This window comes from Zalophus californianus, chromosome 14 (assembly GCF_009762305.2).
Source record: "Zalophus californianus isolate mZalCal1 chromosome 14, mZalCal1.pri.v2, whole genome shotgun sequence".
Taxonomy (NCBI): Eukaryota; Metazoa; Chordata; class Mammalia; order Carnivora; family Otariidae; genus Zalophus; species Zalophus californianus.
Window position 1 is genome coordinate 36,293,346 of NC_045608.1, and position 20,302 is coordinate 36,313,647.

The 20,302-nt window shown below is 38.7% G+C and overlaps 1 protein-coding gene across 7 annotated transcripts in view; it reads right to left on the reverse strand.

The window, feature by feature from the left end:
- The window catches only part of PTPRM (protein tyrosine phosphatase receptor type M), an 824,645-nt gene that overhangs the window by 509,913 nt on the left and 294,430 nt on the right, over positions 1 to 20,302 (reverse strand). The gene's annotated exons all lie outside the window — the stretch shown is intronic.

Here is a 20,302-nt window from a genome sequence, read left to right on the forward strand (position 1 = left end):
TACCACACTGGGAAGCACAGATATTGAACGTTTCCATCATCTCAGAAAGTGCTATGGGACAACACTATTCTCTAACAGCTCCACCATTTGGCAATTGCAGCCCCTTTAATATTCCCGTGTAACCTAGAGAAAGAGAGAACACATTGGCCTGATTTGTGGAATCTTAGAAGACTTTACTGGCCCTATGATGTTCCTTGTTGCTAATATCATAACTTTCTTGCAGTTCATTGCCACCACCCCTCCCCCATTGCCATAACAAATGACTTCTTGATAGTGGAGGTGTTTTCATGACCAGTATGACCGAGCCTACTGATGCAATCATTGTGCCAATCAGAGGATGGTCATGCTCAGAAATCTCTATGAGCAATGTGTATCTTTACATCCATAGCACCAGCCCACCCATGACTGTTGAAGTGTTTCCACATGGATCCAAGCTTTCCAGATACCCTGGCATCAGCTGTATCACTCGGGCCCTCCCCATGTCTAAGATCAATAGAAATGGCAATTAAAATAATTGTATGAATTTTATATATCGTATATTTGCTTTCATCTGTCTTTATGTAAATATAAAGAAAGATAAAAGCAAAATGTTTGAGATAAAAGGGAAAACAGAATATCATAAAGCATTTTTGGCAGACAGGAAAAAATGTATTGAAACTCTGAGGGGGAAGAACACCTAAATTTGGAACATAAAGATGCAAAAAGAAATACTATTCACATATGGTTGGATTCATGCTTTCTACTGGAAGGAGGAGACTATTCCCCAGTTAAGTATTCTTTTTAAAATTTCCCTTATTGTGAACCATAATTTTCAAGGACATTTGTGTGTGTGTGTATGTATGTATGTATGTTTGTGTGTATATGTATCTTAGTACACACTCAACAGATACCAAAAACATACATACACTACTAGAACAAGTGTTGATTTTTTTTCTTGTCTACAAGCTGTGACTTCCTAAGCAGCAAAAGAAGACCGCCTTTCCCAGAGAATTATTATGAGGACAAAATAAAAAACCCAAATGTAGGCGTATCTTTTATAAATTAATAGGCTACTGTTAAGGGATCAATATCAGACAATGTTTACCCTCGGCTGTTACTCCTACAGTGTCCCTGTGTAAGGGGAGCTGGGGGTAATGGCATTCAAGATAAACAGGAACTGAGTCACAGAGAGATCAGGAAGCTGTTTATCCAGGTTTTAGGATGAGTTCGTGGTGAAACCAAAACTTCGAGCCTCTGAGCTTCCAGCCCACTACTCACCCTGTTACACTCCAATAACACCATGTTTCTTCATGTGCCGTTTGAGCGTATATGAAGAAAACAAAACCCCTTCACGACAGTGAAGGAAAATTACAGTCACTCTTTGAAAACAGAGCAATTTTTCAAAAGATGAATGTTATGCACCTGGAAATATGAAAGCCAAGCCACAAGGGAAGGGCTATCTATGGAACATATATTCCAGTGATAAGGAAGAACTACAAATGTGACTTAAGAATGAGTTGGGGGGCACAGAGGGGACAGGTGGCAAGAGAACATCAGTGAAATGATTCAGGTTAGCTAGAGTCTATAAAATGTAAAAAAAAAAAATCTTCAAAATATGCAGGGTAGACCAACCCCATCACAAATCTAAAGCTGGCTGTTGGTGTTTATAACATGACTTAAAAATCGTACTTTTCTCTTCTGAGTAAATATAAGCAGATCTATTCTGTATTTGATCACGTGGGGCTCTGTTACCTGCAACATAGTTACAATGTATGTTCCTACCTACAGGGCCGACCATGACATGGCCTTAAGGTCAACGCTGAATCACCAAAACCTTTAGTACAAGAAAAGTATTTCTTGCAGTGTTTCCATCAGTGAAACTCAGGCAGCCATGGATGGTAAACAGGGCAATAGGCAAAGGACGGCAAAAGCATGTTTTTCCTGTGTCCTGCGACATTGAGTTTGGATGCCTGGATGAAGCTGAAACAGACAAGTCTCTTTTTCACATGTTGGTATAAACTGGAAAGCTTCCTACCATTACTGTTCAGGGAATCACCAGGAATCCCTAAAATACTATTCCCCTAGCTGTGCAACCAATCCTCCATATTACACCATTCCAGCACAAAATGCTCTCTCAGCTGTTTGAGCTGTCTAATGTATACAGAAATTTTTAACTTGAGGTCAAGGTGAAATTCAGGTATTGTAAGTTATAAATACACAAATGATCGTAATTTTTATACTCCTTTCTCCTTTTTAACCTTTTTGGCCCAGAAAATACAGTCTGTTTTGTTACCTGGGTATGCTTCTGTAATGCAGATTAGCTCAAATGGGATTAGCAAATAGGGGCATGACATCCATCCAACACAGAAGTCCCTTGGGTTCATGTGTGACTTTTGGCAGGACATTAAAGTTTTTGAGTGATCTCAATAAAGGGCTACATGATGACTTTTGAACAAAGCTCCAGTCCCACACAAGTGCCTTCACTCAGGGGAGGAAGTGGCAAGAAGTTTAGTGGTTTCTGTGAAGCTGTCTGGGAAACTGCAAGAACAGAGAAAGAAACTGTGGAGCTTTGGCTCACCTGCTGAGTTGAAAAGGAAAGAACATTGACTGAGGAAGAAGACAAATCCTGGATCCTATTTTTAGGCTGGCAGAAGTGATCTCTATTAGAAGGGACTGACTTGCAGTACAAAGACGAAGCCAGAGCCTCAGGGTACAGGGCAAAGAACGAAGTCACTGGGATTCTGAAGGCCAGATGGAAATTGGTGGGACCGGTCTTTTTAGAAGGGCTGTTACTGTTTTTGTTGGTTCTCCAGCTAGAGAGCTATTGCATAGATTTTGAGTGGCCAGCCCGAACCCCATTTTTCTCACAAAATCTATCACTTTCAGTGTATGATTCTGCGAAATGAGTCAGAGATCTTCCAAGAACACAGGTGTGGTGTTGGAGGATGCACCAGCTCTATCCACACCATCTTCTTCACCTGTTCTGGCTTCAGGAAGCAATTCTGCTCGGACTGGTCACAAGCAAAGTTCTTCTTCCTTTCAACAGTTAGGAAGCCACCTGAGCAGCACTATGGTCAACACACACATGTTTTTGGAAGAATAGTCTCCCTTTTCCAAGCCCCTTCCCTGGGGTCTGGTCACCTGAGAGTTCCTTTTTTTTTTTCTCCTCCACAGTCTCTCAATTGGTATTTTTATGTAGCCCCCATAATTAATGATTAATGTATAAAGGCACTTAGAACAATGCTTGCCAAATAGCACAAGTTCAAAAATTGTGGGTGATGAGCATTAATATTACTCTGTTTTCCTCATACTTCATCCAAATGCGTGGCTTCTCTAAATTATCTTCAGTTCTTTAGCAGATATATTTCCACCTGCCCACTTTACAACCTTCCTGGTCCTATCCTATTTCATCTAAATGATAATTTTTAAGTTTCCTCTCTTTATGAGAGAGGAACTTTAGTATTGAAGGGTTACAAAACCTTCAACACAGTTGCTCTTGCCTCTATATTTAAGCTCTGGGAAGGGGATATTTATTTCTATGTGTGGTCATGAGGACTTACCCTCATGGCTTCGAATAAGAGAAGATGACATTTCAGCCAATGCAAGTATTTCCTGACAGTGCTACATTATTGTCTTACGGTGAGTTTACATGAGAAAGTGTGAACACTTATATTTAGCACAGTCTGGCAAACCCAGATTCCTGGGGGTAAACGCACAGTTGTGCATACAGAAATGGCAGGTGGGAGGGAAGAAATGCCTTTTAATTGAATTTATCACCTATAGGCTATGAAAGGAAAGTCAACTCGCCAATGTTTAAAGGATCCAAGGCATTTATATTCAGTTTTAGACTATTAAGTCTGTTTTTAAAAATATCCCTATATGGCTGAATGTTTAATTTTCACCTCCTGCTTCAATGTTTTGACTGTGAGGAAATGCATTTTCAAAGACTAATTGGGTCTCCCTCAGTATGTACTTCCTTACCTCAATTTTTTTTTTCCCAACAAATAACACTCCACCTGGTCAAATAAATAAAGGAAATCAGAATTCAAATTAGCATAGAAATTCTGTTTGTGTTCGAATAACAAAACACCCTTAAGTCACAAGTGAGGAAGTAGAGACTATAACATTGCAGGCAAATGAAAAGAACTCCACCTAACAGAGCTGGCTTCAAAAGGGGCAGTTTTTAAAGCACGCTTTGAAGGTCTTTAAGAATAATTATTTTGGTTCTCTGAAAAGGAAAACTCCATTATGAGAACATGCAATATTCACATTCTTGAATTTTCGGGTGAATTAAATTTAGCTTAATCATATCCACTGGCAATGCTTTTGATTGGACTATCTTCCATCATTGTTTGTGACAGTGGCAATAGCTAGATAAAATTAGTTATTCCCTTCTACCCCATCATTAAAATTTGCATCCGTGTGGTAGAGGCTCTAGATATTTAAAAGCTAAGGAAATTGCGTGAATTCTCTTCGTACTTTTCAGAAACTTTGTGTGCCCAACAAAAAAGGGAGCGTTTTCCATCATCCAGCAGGAAGAGAGAATTATGTGCCTTATTAAATACTTTGGCTGGTGGAGAAGCAGCATTTTATGAACTTGAGAGGGAGCAGATCTTCCACCCCAAATGTGTCTCTTTGGCATGGGGATTATTTTAAGCTGGTTATTCTTTTTTTTTTCTTTCTCTCTTTTTTAAAATTCTTTATTTAAATTCAATTTAGTTAACATATAGTGTATTATTAGTTTCAGGGGTAGAATTTAGTGATTCATGAGTTGCATATAACACCCAGTGCTCATTACAGCAAGTGTCCACCTTAATGCCCATCACCCAGTTGCCCCATCCCCCCACCTACACCCCCTCCAGCAACCCTCAGTTTGTTTCCTAAAGTTCAGTGTCTCTTAAGGTTTGCCTATTTTCATCTTATTTTATTTTTCCTTCCCTTTCCCCTTTGTTCCTCTGTTTTGTTTCTTAAATTCCACATATGAGTGAGATTGTATAATTGTCTTTCACTGACTTGTTTCACTTAGCCTAATACCCTGTAGTTCCATCTATGTCATTGCAAACAGCAAGATTTTATTCTGATGGTTGAGCAATATTCCATTGTGTGTGTGTGTGTGTGTGTGTGTGTGTGTGTGTGTGTGTGTGTGTGTGTGTGTGTGTATGACATCTTCTTTATCCATTCATCTGTCAGTGGACATCTGGGCTCTTTCCACAGTTTGGCTATTGTGGACATTGCTGCTCTAAACACTGGGGTGCATGTGCCCCTTCGAATCACTATGTTTGTTTCCTTTGGATGAATACCTAGTAGTAGTTGGTTATTCTCAAGAAACAGCACAAACAGGCAAAGCTCTCAAAACTGAGTAGAAGTTATCCTTGCCTGAGAGACACTTATCAGGAGAAGCTCCGTTTGTAACAGTGTCTTCCTTTCTGTACCAGGAAGAGGGGAATAACCAAATTTCTAGAAACTCTTGTCAATGAAGAAAAAGACTTAAATTTACATAACAACCTTAGTTGTTGACTGTGCTTTTCCTTCCCAGACTCGCCACCTCCAACATCCTCTGTCTTTAGCTGAAGATAGTATTCAAGTTGATGGCTTCAGCCATTTCAGAAAGTTCGTTTTCTAGTGTCTCTCCCACATACACAGCAAGTATACATAATTATTAACCTTCTGTTTGTTTTCTCCTGTTAACCTGTTTTATATTAATTTAATTATAAGACCAGCCAAAGAACCTAGAAGGTGCAGAGGTGCAAAACTGGCCACCCCACTGTGTGTCTCTTTGCATATAGATTATTTTGAAGAAATGGAAGGCTCAGGAAGAAACTTTGACCTCCCCCCTAAATGCCTAAGAGAATTTAGATAGAGGAGCTGCTCCGGTGGGTAAGCCAGCACCATAGGTAATTACTGTATAATATGAACTAGGTGTAGTGGACAGGGAGGAACTTAGAAAAGTCTGTTTGTTGACATTCCTCTCTGTTTGTTGACAAGTCCCAAACACTTGTTTGCTGAACATTTACTCTTTTCATCTTCCTGTGTATTGTCTTTCCTCTCTTTGAAGTCCCTGACAGCCTCCCCCTTCTCCTTAGCTCTGAAGGGCACATAAGCCTCAACTGCCTGACTGCCTGTGGGCTTCATATTCTTATGGAACCCCCCGTACATATGTAATTAAGTTTTATTTTCTCTTGTTAATCTGTCTCATGTCAATTTAATTCTTAGACCAGCCAAAAAAACCTTGAAGCTCAGGAGGAAATTTTTCCTCCCTGACAAAGGCAAGAAGGGAAAATTTCCCACCCCCACAAATATTAATGCCACTATAAAATTCACTTCTTAAGCCTCTTAACTTTAGTAAAAGCACACTGATCATTGGCCTTTCTCTTACTTTGGCTGTTTTGTCTTCTTCTTCTTCTTCTTTTTTTTTTTTGAACACCATGTCTTCAAATTTGTAGATTTAAAATCCAAAAGCTAAACAGAAAGCTTACAAGTTGCATCTTTGTAGGTGTACATCCTGCCTCTAGTTTACAGGGCCATTCTTTTTTCTTCTGACCTATTATATACACCAGTTGTAACAATTCAGTTATCTAGAGAAGTGCTTCTCGAACAATCTACGATAAAGGACCATTTTTGAAAAAATATTTGACACATCTCAGATCAAATGTATGTAAAATGCAATAAACATGGATTTCCAAAAAAGAAGAAAAAGACATGCAAAACACAAGCCCAAATTTGTTATTATATTAAATAAATATAAAAACACTGTCAAATTTCTATAAAATTTTCTAAAGACTTGCTCTCAATTTCTGTAGGGGTCATGGGCAGGAACAATGTGCTGACCAGCTCTGATGTGCACACCACACCAAGTGGCACAGGCTTGAAGTTCGAACTGTACAGCGTACTGGGTTCCCAAGTACCCAAGTGTACATTTTTTTCTTAACGTGGGAGAAAAAGACTGAGACTGACAAGTTGAAAGAAAGGAAGGAAAGAAAATTCTCTGGTTTCTTAACCCAAAGAGGAAGGCTATCAAAAGCCAAGCCCTTTGCCTGTGAAAGAAATTGGTCAAAGAAGACACAAAGGAAGAATGGGAAGCAAGCAGAGAGAGAAGAGGCAAACATAATCATGGGGAATGGAAAGGTAGCAGCAAGGCTGAATTCAGAAAAGAACCAGGTTTGAGGCATGGAAGAGAGGGAGACAGCTCCAAGAACATATCTTGGCTGTTCTTAAGGAGAAAAGGAGAATGCAGGGGAGTCAAATGTGCCAGCCAGTGCTTGGGCCAGGGGCTGCATGTATGCCATCTCATTAAATCCCCCCAACAATAAAGACCCACAGAAATACAGAGAACAGTTCGCTCATCAAAGGGTCCACCAACAGCATCTGATGGAGCTAAAGGGAATCTGAATTTTTCACATTCAGACTCTAAATGCAATGCTCTAAAACCAATATTTTTCAAACACGTGGCCCCATCATGGTACCAAAATATTGTATGTGCACCCCAGGATATGTGTGTGATGTTATGTGTGCATACCTACATTATATACATACACACACAAACATACATACTTAGACACAAAACTTCCAGGAAGAAATGTTTTTCTTGTGTATGTGTATTATACTCATGTTCCCTATTCTACTATTTCATTTGGCAATGTACAGAAGTAAAAGAATGCTGGGCGCAAGCAACCCACAACTGATTCCACAGTCCACGGATACTTTAAGATCAAACCGCAACTCCTCTCCCAATAACCAAAACGAACAAGATCTACACTGTACTCTGCCACCTTCATAAGAGAGCTGTGTATTTTTAATTTGTAATTTTAAATTTGATCTCATCCTTCAAATACCAAAAAACCAAATTACATCCCTCCTCCTGCTCCCTCGGCCAGCACTAACAATGGTCCTAAAGAATAAGTCTTTTCTGATGAGAAACCTTGTGAAATAAGGAAGTTGAAAGCCTGTGGAGAAATAAATGAACTCAGGGAGCAAAGCTCCAAGGGAACAAAGCCTCTGCGGGGAGGTGCCACCATCACTTTAAAAACACTTATTAGCACCCATTCCAGCCCGATGAAACCACATCCATAGCCACATCTATATTCTGCAGACCAGGTGTCATGCATCCTTCTTCAGCTAACTGCCTCTTCTATGCCCCTCTCAAAAATGTCCCCTGGTACAAACATGAAATATTTATTTTGCAACCACTAGAGAGTACAACCTTAATTAAAAAAAATTATTTTTTCACCCAAATATCATATCCACCTTTCTATTTTGCCCTCTCTCTTCTTGTCTTTCTCTTGGATTCTCCAATATTACAAATGGCGAGACCATTTGTTAGGTGCACTAATTTTGGCCACAGTCCTAATATGCTGGTGAACATACAGTAAGATGGTAAAGAAGTAACACCATTTCACAGGAACGCCCCAGCAAAACTGCTAATTAACTGTGCTACTTCCTCACTTCCCCAGTCCAGGTGGCACTCTCACTGGGAGAAGGAGAGGGGACGGGCCTATCTGGCAGGAGCCTTCTTACAAGTCAGACCAGCTAGGACCCAGCACTCTGCTCTCCCCAAGGGAATGCCACAGCAATCTAGGTGCTATAAAATTAATAATAACCATAGTTAAAGCATAGCATACACCTAAGTAATAAGCATCATAAACATAGCATATACCGAAAATGCGTGTAAAACACTTGCTTCAAGATATTTATATCAAAGACCCAAAAGATATGCAATTGTCAGCTTAGTGATTCAGAGCATAACTGAATGGGTATTTATATTATTTATTATTCATAAAATACTGAGCTGCCCAAAATAAATTCATTCACCTTACCTGGTCACTTTTAGCCACAGTGGGATACATCTGAGCACCCATTATATACTGGGCATTTTGAAAAATATGAACAATAAAACCTGGACCAATTCCTCCAGCAAGAACCTCCTCACAGCTTAGCTGTAATCATATTTTAGATATTTTGTATTCAGCACAGAAAAAAAAATGCACAGAATTAACGAGTCTGATCCATTACATTTACCAACATTTACATGAACCACAATCTCAAGGGCCTGTAAAATTTGTGGATTTAGAACTGTCAACAAGTAACTGTTCTAAAAAAAAGTTTTGAGACAGGAAACGAAAAATAAAATAAGATAAAAACAGAGAGGGAGGCAAACCATAAGAGACTCTTAATCATAGGAAACAAACTGAGGGCTGCTGGAGGGGAGGGGGGTAGGAGGGATGGGGTAACTGGGTGACGGACATTAAGGAGGGCATGTGATGGAACGAGCACTGGGTGCTATGCAACTGATGAATCACTGAACTCTACCTCTTTTTAATATACTATTGTGTTTTATTTATATATATATAAATATACATAAATATATAAATAAATAAATATTTAAATATTTAAATATTAAATATATTTAATATATAGTGTATTAATATATAATACACTATATATTAACTAAATTGAATTTAAATAAGAAACTTAAAAAAAAGAAGGAATGAAGAGGCTCAGGGCAAATGGAGGATACTCTGGGGGTTCCATCCAGAGAAGTAATGTGCTCTCCTTTCATAAGAAAAGTAAAGCTTTACTGAGAACTAACTCATGTTACAGCATATCATCCAAACTGCTTTCCTGCCTTAGCTGGAAAATACTTTGTGTGTGCTTTGTAATTTCCAAGTAAAAAACAAACACAGAGTAAAGCAAACACAACTTTTAACTATTGGCTGACACTAATGACTGTATCTTGGGAAATAAGCCACAAGTACGATGGAGAAGTGACAGGTATACTGTTCAGAACTTTCTTAAGAGACTGCTTAATTTCCCATACGTCAGGTTTTTTATTGACTGACATCTTTAGAAACGAGTTCGTTTTTGTTCTAAATCCCAGAACGACACAAAAAGTCACAATATAAGCGTCTGCCTAAATTACTGTTGAATTAGAGATGATTTTTATTTTCACATGTATATCTGCTAACAGGCTAAACCATGTCTTGCTTTAAGAAGAAATTATACAGTTAGCTTCTATAGAAAATGTAAACCAAACTTTAACTGTTTTAAAAATGCATCATCTTTGACATTTTCAGTTTAACAGAAACCTGCTGGTGGTACTCAAGAGGAGTTTAGCTAAATCATTCTTTGTTATAAAAAATATTCCTCCAAAACACTCTAAGAGTTCTGTTAACATCCATGATTGAGAGCTCCCCATAATCCTGAAGAAGGAACCAAAGATTCTGCTGAAGATGTTTCATTAGTCTGGCTGGGGTCTGAAGCCAGAGCCACACAGGGACCTGCACTGCCTGATCAGAGGGCAGAAAGGTGTTATCAAAACTCGACAAGGTGAGTCGGGAGGGGAAATTAAACTGGCTTCCACATGGAACTGACGATAGAATATCAAATTTATAAATGATCAAAACAGTCTGGAATTTAAGGACTCTGTTGAATTAATCAGCAGCAACATCAGTATAACAATAAATAAATAACAAATGATATGAAGAGGCAATTTGCACCAGCAAAAATACAATTAGTGAAGAGACGTCTGGGAAAATATTCATCTTCACCACTAAATCACGAAATTTAAATGAAAGAAAACGTCAGATACAATTTTAAATGTAAGCTTCTGAAATACGTAAAACTTTCCTGACCACATGTTTGAGAGGTTCTGGTGAAGCTCCTGCCCGTGTTCAGAAAGGAAGCACTGTCATTGATTATAGAATTCCAGTAGTAAAGACCATAAAGACAGTCATGCTCGAAATCTCACCTACAAATCTTACTTAGCCTTATGTGACCTTATGAAAAGCACTCTAAACCTGAGCTGACTCAAGGATAGTGTGAAAAAAGAAGAGCACCTTGTTTGAATGACCTTCTGGGGGTCAGGGGGACTAGTGCGGGTCAAGTCCTCATCCTGGTACAGGATAGGACACGGGGGCTCCCTGGGCTTGGTGGGGAGAGCTGAGCTCTGCAGCCACATAAGCTGTGTTTGGATAGTGACTCAGCCATGTATTGGATGCCACTGAGTAGGTTAGCGAACTCCACTATGCCTCGGTTTCCTAACCTAGGACGTAAGGATAAAACTGTTCCCATTTCAAAGAGGCTGTTCAGTGATTAAATGAGATAATTCACATAGAATCCTTCTTAGCAGAGTGCCTGGCACATACACAGTAGGTATGTGCCAAAGTTTGGCCAAATGTATGTGGCCTTAGCTTAGCAAGATGAAATAGCTGGATGCCTACTTCAAGGTAGTTACGTGTATCAATGACCACATGATTACACAGCCTGCCCCCATCCATAGCTATTCAATGTAATGAAGTCAGTGATACAAATCAAGTCTGCCATTTGGATTTATTTTCAACATCCAAACATTAATTTTCAAATATATGTAATCATTCTAGATATAACTCAAGGTGAAAAATCTAACATGATTAAATGTTAAAGTTTTACCAAGTCCACTGAATTATAAATGTATGTTTTTTATTACAAGAACAAAATGCGGGGCGCCTGGTGGCTCAGTCGGTTAAGTCTCCGACTCCTGATTTTGGCTCAGGTCATGATCTCAGGGTCGTGAGACAGAGCCCCATGACTGGTTCTGGGCTCAGCATGGACTCTGCTTGAGATTCTCTCTCTCTCCCTCTGCCTCTGCCCCTCCCCTGCTCATGTGTGCTCTCGCTCTCTCCAAAAATAAATACATAAAATCTAAAAAAAGAATGTTACAATAATTAATGGTGATTGTGAAAGCTATTAATTGCATTTATAAAACTATTAAAAACTTTCAAATAGTTACACAGGTAAATATATTGGCTATTAATATGAGGAGTAACAACAGCAAACATATATATAATATTTAATATGTACCAGGCATTCTTCTAAGTGCTGTACATATAGTAACCCTTTTAAATCTTTCAGAAGACAAGAAAGCTGAGGTGTACAGAGGTTAAGTAACTTGTTCAAGGTCTTGCAGCTAGTTAAGTGGCAGATGTGAGATATGACCCCAGGCAAAGTAACTCAGTCTGTGCTCATGAGTATGATACCATGCTGCCTCTCAGTTTTGAAGCAATACATTAGTTAGATTTTATTTTATTTTTAGATAATTTTAGGAAGAACATTAAATCCTCTTGAGTCAATACATATATACCATATATAGTATAGTGTGTATTTTATATATATACAAATATATACATAGATATATACAGATACATAGATGTATCTCTCTATATAAAATACACACATACACACACACATATACACACACACATACACGTGTGTATAAAGAAGTAAAGTACAATTCTGAGAAACTTAAGGCTACAAGGGAAAAGGAAAACTTGCTCACTATCAGGTAAACAAGTCCCAGCTAGTCTGCTAGAGGAAGGGGACCCTGTGAAGCGGAGATACACCCAGCCCCAGTCGACCCTACAGCTTATTGCTGATGCATGAAGGAGCCCCGCCAAGAATAGCCACGCATAGCCCCCAGATCAGCAGAACCACTCAGCTGAACCCAGCCCAAATTATTGAAACACAGAATTGTCAGCTATGGGTACTATTTTAAGACACCGAGTTTGGGGGGCACCTGGGTGGCTCAGTCGGTAAAGCATCGGACTTCTGATTTCCACTCAGGGCGGGATCTCAGGGGTGTGAGCCTGAACCCTGCCTCAGGCTCCATGCTGGGCAAGGAGCCTACTTAAGATTCTCTCTTCTCCTCTCCCTCCCCTGCCCCCTCTCTAAAAACAAACAGACAAACAAGCAAAAAGATACCAAGTTTGAGGACAGTGTGTTATGTAGCCAAAGCTAATAACATCTGTTTGAATCTAGCTGAGGAGTGCACAGATATGTTTTCTACCCTGTGTATTATAAATGTTTTCATAATTGAAGTTTATAAAAAGCTAACAGTATCTTAAAAGGCCACACACTTATTCCACTCAGGTAATATTGTATTTCCTTCAAAACTCTATTTTATACATACAAATGTACATTTACATATCTGAGGTGAGTGCTTTTTTTTAGCCTTTTCCTGTATTTTTTCAAAAAATAATAACCTGATATGTTTCTCTGCAGTGTGTTTTGTCCTTAAATCAATAATATAACATAGACAAGTCTTTAGGCCAAAATGGACATATGGACCCAGCTCCGTGTTTTTAATACCCACTACTACAAAGTATCCTCCAATAAAATAGCCATCCATACGAATATACTGAGATTTTTATTTCTGTAGAATAGGGTCCTGCTGGCCCAATTTCCTGGCCAAAAGTGGTATGTGTATTTAATTTTCCAATGTTTTGATTCATTGGATATAAATACTAAATAATTGCTCCAGACATGAAAAGAGTAACTTTTTATTTATTAATGATAATGGTCAGTGTTTACATAAAGTGGCTCTATTACTTTAGCTTACACCAGACTGGCTGATGGGACAGTGGGTTTGAGCCCAAAGGAAGCTGTCTTGTGGCCTTCTCAGTTCTAACTATGGCCATGACAGTGACTTCCTCTTCACATGATCACTGTTGTTGCCACTGAATCTCTACTGCATGCTTGCTATGTGCTCCTCATTGTGCTAAGTACTTCATACCCATTCGTTTATTTGATCCCCTCAACAATGCACTGAGGGGAGTATTATTATTATTTTATATTCAGAAGGGTTAAAAATCTTCCCCAAGGTCACACAGAAAACCAGGATTTTAATCCAGTCGATCTGATTCTAGGGCTGATGTTTTAAACCAACATATAATCAAGATTTTGTAGCATGCTGCAGAGTCAGATAACCAAATATTTGTGGTGTATGCTCTCTGGAGAAAATTAAAAATAGAGGAACAACAACAAAATACACTAAAGCTTATCAGGGTTATCTTCAGCTTTGAATTACAATTCCTAAAAAATAAAATGAGCTGACTTTCAAATCACATGAGCTATTCTCTTACTTAAAAACAGAAATTAAAACCACCATGCTTAAGATGACAGTATGGAGCCAAAATTAGTTCTATTATTTTTTCTCAAGTAAACAAAAGAGTTAGTGACAAATGCAAAATAAAGAGATAAGAATAAAATCTATTTCTTTGCAAACTACAAAGGTTCACTGGAAAACATGAATTTTAAATAAGACATTTAATATAGTATAAACAATTAGATCAATCCCTGAATCTCCTCAGAAGCCCAGAGGATACTGTTTATTCTTGTTGCTTCCTAATGCAATAAAATGATATAATAACACTCATGTGGCTTTACTTAAAAATGTGATTTAAGGTCAAATCATTCAAAACAGATGTCTAATTTCCTTAGTTTACACAACCCTAGAGAAGACAAACATTGTCTGCTAAGTACTAAAAGAGTCTTGGGGTTAGAAACATTCATGATGATTCGTAAAGGTACTTGATGATGCTGAGTACACTCCATCTTCCTCCCCAACAAAGAGTCCCCCATTCACATATTTTGTCAAGAGTCACCATGAGAATCATTTCCAGCATTTGTCACTGTACAAATAATACATTCATGGTGGCTGCTAATGAAAGGGGAAGAAATATAGAAGAATTTAAGATATTGATTACCTTAGGTATTTTTATTCAAGACCAACTTTGTGAATAATTCACCCAAGGTATTGCTCTTAATCCAGATGGAGAAACAGACCATGTAGACATAGACACACTGAATAGAATTACAAAATGAAATGAATATAAGCGCACAATACTATAATTTTTTCTGTTAACACATAGGTGAAATACTAGGAATAGCAGACCCATGACAGTAGACCAACGCAGGGCAGTGATATGGGAGAAATTGGGAAGGATAAAAGGGACACTTCAAGTTACAATCAAAGGATTTTGTGTGTGCATGGGTATTAAGAGGCCAGAAAGCTGAGGGTGTCCGGTATGATTCTTAGCCCAAATGATATAAAAGAACACTGATTCCATATTATGCTGATAACTGAATTCTACCTGACAAAAAGCAAAATAGCATATTTTGTGCTTCTTTATCCCTAACCTTGCATATTAGCTGACCTGGCACATGGAAGGCACTCTGTTAGCTGTTAAATTAACTTCCAGAATACATTAGAAACAAAAAATGCAATGGGTGTATTTTAAAATCAATCTATGTATCTTACTGGTTAGGAATATTTTTTAATTTCTCCTTTTTATCATTTATATAATTAACACACTGTAAAGAAAGATCAAACTTTAGGCATTGTGCAAGTACCTCAATTCTATTCTGAATTTCTGAACAAGGCATTCAAGGTCTAACCAGTCTATGATTACAATCTTATCTTCTTTCACTTCCTAAATCAGTAAACATGTATCGAGTTAACTACTGTGTGCCAGGCACTGTAGTAGGCTTCACTGATTCAAAGCTAAGACTCAAGCCTCATTCTTTTTTTCTAAACATTTATGTCTTTATTTTGAGAGAGAGAAAGAGAGACAGGAGGGGCAGAGGGAGAGGGAGAAAATCCCAAGTGGACTCCCCACTGAGCGCAGAACCCGGCACAGGACTCGATCTCACTACCCTGAGATCATGACCTGAGCCAAAATCAAGAGTCTGATGTTTTCAACTGACTGAGCCACCCAGGCACCCCAAGCCCCAATCTTAATTCTAGCAGGGTAGGACAGTAATTACATTGCAATCCTGTAAGCAGTGATAGAGTTATTCTAACAATCATTCAAGGCAGAGAGAAAAGGGGTGCTAAAGTGAGCTCAGGGAGGTGGGTGCTAGCGACGGCTTTTTAGAGGACAGGATCTCTGAGCTGAGTCTCCCAGGACGTGCAGTCAGCCAGACCACTGGTAAAAAGAAAATGGCACAGGGGCTCTGCATTTGTTCATTTCAGCAAACATTTGTGAAGCCGCTACAGGTAACAGCACTGATATTGAGCATAAGGAACACATGTCCATGACCCTTTAGAAGCTTCAAGTCTAAAGGGGTAGACGACAACATAATCAAATCATCAGAATCCAAATTTTTAAGTGTACTCCAGACATCCACTCCAAGCACTAAGCGGTAGAGAAGCAATGCAGAAAAGAGTGGCTAACACAATTTCAGCATTACTGTCAGGGTCATTTAAGAACTAAACTGGACCATCATGGGGAAATTTGAAAGCACCACAAAAATATAAATAATGATCCTCCTTTCCTGGAAAGATGGAAAGATACTTGCAATTCACTTCACTCACTGTGCAAACTGTGCAAAGGATGGACCAACATGCAAGGACTGAAATCAAGATGCAATTTGACCCCACCAGGAGTAGCATTTCCACAGCTGTTTTAGAAATCACAGTGTGTCTTTCCAGGTAAGCAACAGAGCTCTTGCAGAAGTTAATAGTGGCTCACGTTAAAATGCTTTGTTCTTTACAGCTTGGTGCTTTGCTTTTATAAAACTTCTTTCAAGAGCTGCATTGCTGCCTTAAGTGGCCTTCCAGGGAGTTGAACTCCCACCTGGGCACACAAACAGGTCAGATGCTTTAAAACTAAACATCACTGTGAGGGGTTTGAAAGGTATTTTACCCCCGTGAGAGTTAACTGCCAGAGAGGCAGTTCTTTTGGAGAGCATTTTTAGAGAGCATCTTTAAACCTTTTCATTAGGCAGAAGGACTTCCACACCCAGAGGAGACAACTGAACTAAAGGCAAAGAATACTTAAAAATAATTCAGGAAAAAAAAAACCCAACTTAAATGGTTTTATAATATGTTCAAATAAAAAATCGCTCAGTTGGTTTTATATTTAAAATTATCTACCTGATTTTATATTTGTTGGTAGGCAGTGAAATGAAGAGAGTTGAGTTATTTATCAGTGATGGGAGAAATTAAGTCCTAGAGAGTAAGGATATCAAAAGAGAAAGCCTGAACAGCCAAAAGGATGCTGTCCAGGCCATTCACTGATTCCATCAGGCATCTGTGAGATTTGAACTGAAAGAGATCCCAGATCCATAACTATGAAATGTTACCAAGGGGTAGGATCACCAGAATGTTGGCTGTACTTAAACTACAGAAAGCATCCAATAAATATTTGCACTAGAACATGCTAGAGAAATTGGCACTTCTAAAAAAGCCTTTGGTTTAATAACTGCCATTTATTGGCTACTTTAAGAAGAACAGATCATTTCTTCCTTAGGAAAGCTTAAAATCTGAAACACGTAAATCCTCATTGTTTATCAACCCACATGAAACTACCAAACCTAGGTCAATTAAATCAAACCTGCAATTTATATATTACCTTTTTATACTTAAAAGACAGTCATTTAAGTGAAAGATTGGTGAGATTCTGATGACTTATGCTATTACCAATTTTTTTCCATCCAAACCTAACAGCAGCAAGGTAAGTATGACTATGGGAAGCTTTACAGTTTCTATAGAAATCTCTCTCCCCCTTCCACAGAAATGAACAGGTTGGTGTATGCTGCATTTTCTCTGGCCAAAATTTCTACAGTGACTTCCAATAATTAACTAAGAGGTCGTAGGGTTTGCCTCCCTAATTCCCAGGTAACTTACCCAGGTAGGCTGCACTTTGGGAGTAACATGATTCTGTATCAGTGAAAGAGGGATGTTCTCCTCTTAAATTCAAATGAAGGTGAAATTTTTCAGACACTTAGTCACACTTATTGAGGAGCTGCACTTAGCCTGTTCAGGAGCACAGACAGGCACAGCACTATAGTCTTAGCAGAACTGGCCCCAGCAGCAGTGTCAGGTTCATCTTCTACCTTCCTCACCCCATTTTATGTCTCCTATCCTCCACTTCCACATCCCTCCATTCATGAACTTTTATTTCTTCAACTAGGTGTGCCTGGGTGGCTCAGTCAGTTAAGCGTCTTGACTCTATTTCAGCTAGGGTCATTATCACAGGGTTGTGGCATGGAGCCCCATATCGGGCTCCCTGCTCAGCAGAGTCTGCTTGGGATTCTCTCTCTCCCTCTCCCTGTGCCCCTCCCCTCCACTCCCACATGCTCGCTCTAAATAAATAAATAAATAAATAAATAAATAAATAAATAAATAAATAAAATCTTTAAAAAAATAGTTTTTTCAACTAAACCAGAGAAATCCCTGAGAGGAGCCTATGGATAAAATTCATGAACTTAAAATGTAATAAAATTACATTTTAATATTTAATACCTTCCGACTGAATGTGGCATTTTTTTTTTTCAAATATACTATAGGCGATATACCACAATCATATTAGCAGTACTGTGACTTTATCATCAGATAGAAAAGTATGGAGATTCTCCTATCATACGATTGTGTTAATATATTAACTACTTAGGAATTACCAGAGTTAATAGATGTATTCATTATTAGCACAATGATAACTATAAAGGCATTCTTATTATATCAGTTTTTTAAAGAATTTGGATTCCTTCATTTCAATTTAATCGGTTCCACTGTAACTGTATGGATTTTATATTATGCATTCAGAACCATCATTCTGAGAAGGAATCCATAGGGTTCACCAGGCTGTTGAGGGTGGCCATTGGCATAGAAGCATACGAACTCATGTTCTAAATGTTCCTATCTTTCTATGATTCCCCTTCCCTTAAGACCATTTGTATTTTAAAGATGTTTTCAAAAAACACAGAATTTTAGGCACCTTATGGTATAAATCTGGAAGAGAGGTTTTTCTCCCCAGTATTCAATCAAACATATGGTCTACAATTTCCTGTCTGCTTTGTGTTTTTATTTATTTTCTCTTGGTAGGAAAAAAGTCCTGCTGTCTGCATCAGGACTTTAGCTTCCTGGATATATGAGCGTTCTCTCTCACTGACACAGACACAAATCACTCACTCACACACACACACACACACACACACACACACACAATCATATACACACATCCCAATACGAAATCGTCTCCATGCTAAGGGTGTGCTGGGTTGGAAGCAAAAGGTCAAAGACCTTTCTGTGTAGATTCTCTGTCCACCAGAGGATCCAGATCTGTATGCCCAGTTGTGTCCTGACCTCCCGAAACAGACCACATCCTCAGAAAGAGAATCCATTCTCACCTCCACATATGAGTTAAGCAGAAGACTTCAAAGTGTGACGATTTTTAGACTCGCTCTGTGTATATTTTGTAAGTTTTAAGCTCATTTCAATTTTTCCAAAATAAGTGGTAGAAAATGCTTATTAGATGCAAGTATAAATATTTTAAAATATTATGCTGTCACTTGCGAAGCCCTGCTGCAATAAGCCAGATTGCATTCAAATATTAAAGACATGAAAATCCTCAGTGAAAAACTGTTAGCCTCACTTAGTTTTCACATTACTATAAATACTGAGTGTGTTTCATTTTAATCATTGTTCTTTTACTTAGAAAATTAAAAGCACAAAGCATAAATTTCTTTAGGGATTTACTGAACTTCCAACTTCCGGTTTAAAAAAAAAATCTTGCAGGAAAGTCTGAGAGGCTAAGAAATCATATATTCAGTCACTCAGAATGCATTTACTAATGGTCTAGACACTGATCTAGGAGCCAGATTCCAAGTGGACAGGGATGGGGACCTGCACCTCAGGGAACTCCAGGAGACTGCAGATGTATTTAAGCCATCCTAGGAATACAGCTTGGATGTAGGACGTTCAGGGGAAGCACAACGGAGGGAGTAAGTGTAAGCAAGAAGGATGGAGTAGGAGGTCTGATCAGAAATGGCTTCTTTCTCAGAGGAGGACTTTTTAAAGGATGTGTTTGCCATCTGAGCCAGAGAATCATAAGAATAAATGGTGATTAACATAACAATCAAAAATTTAAAGAGAAAAAAAAAGAATAAGGATTCAAACGGGAGGCAACTGAGAGCACTGGTCCCCTACTTCCTTGGAAATAGCAGGGGCAGGAACCAGAGGGCAGGAGATGGCCTGTAAAATAAAGACTGACGAGTCGAGATACATTTAGGAGTAGACTTTACTGTGCTCAAGGACATCGCAATCTCAGGGCAAATCTGGTGCAAATCACAGATCCTACATGTCACATAAAATTATTCCTCTATAATATACATCTCCGGTAACTTCCCTGCGTGGTGCGTAAATCTTATTTCTGCGGCATGTGAGTATTCTAAAAGGACAACAGGGACAAGCCAAAATAGTGGGAAAAGAGGCTGAGCAGGTAATTCTCATGTGGAAAAATGAGGTGTTCTACGATTTTAGGGGTGGGGTTTCCCAAGTTGTGTGTCCCGGGTCTTTGCCTGGGATCTGAGTCTGAAGGAGACGGACCCCCATTCTGGCCTCCCTGACCACATTAAGCCATCTGTTTATCTGCATCTGTTTCATCCCTCCCAAATTAAGGGAAGAAAAATGAAGAAATTTGGTAGAAATAAAGTTCAACAAAGATGAGAAAATTCTCCATAAGTTTTCTCAAATATGAACCCCAAATCCACTAGCCTTCCACCCCCACTT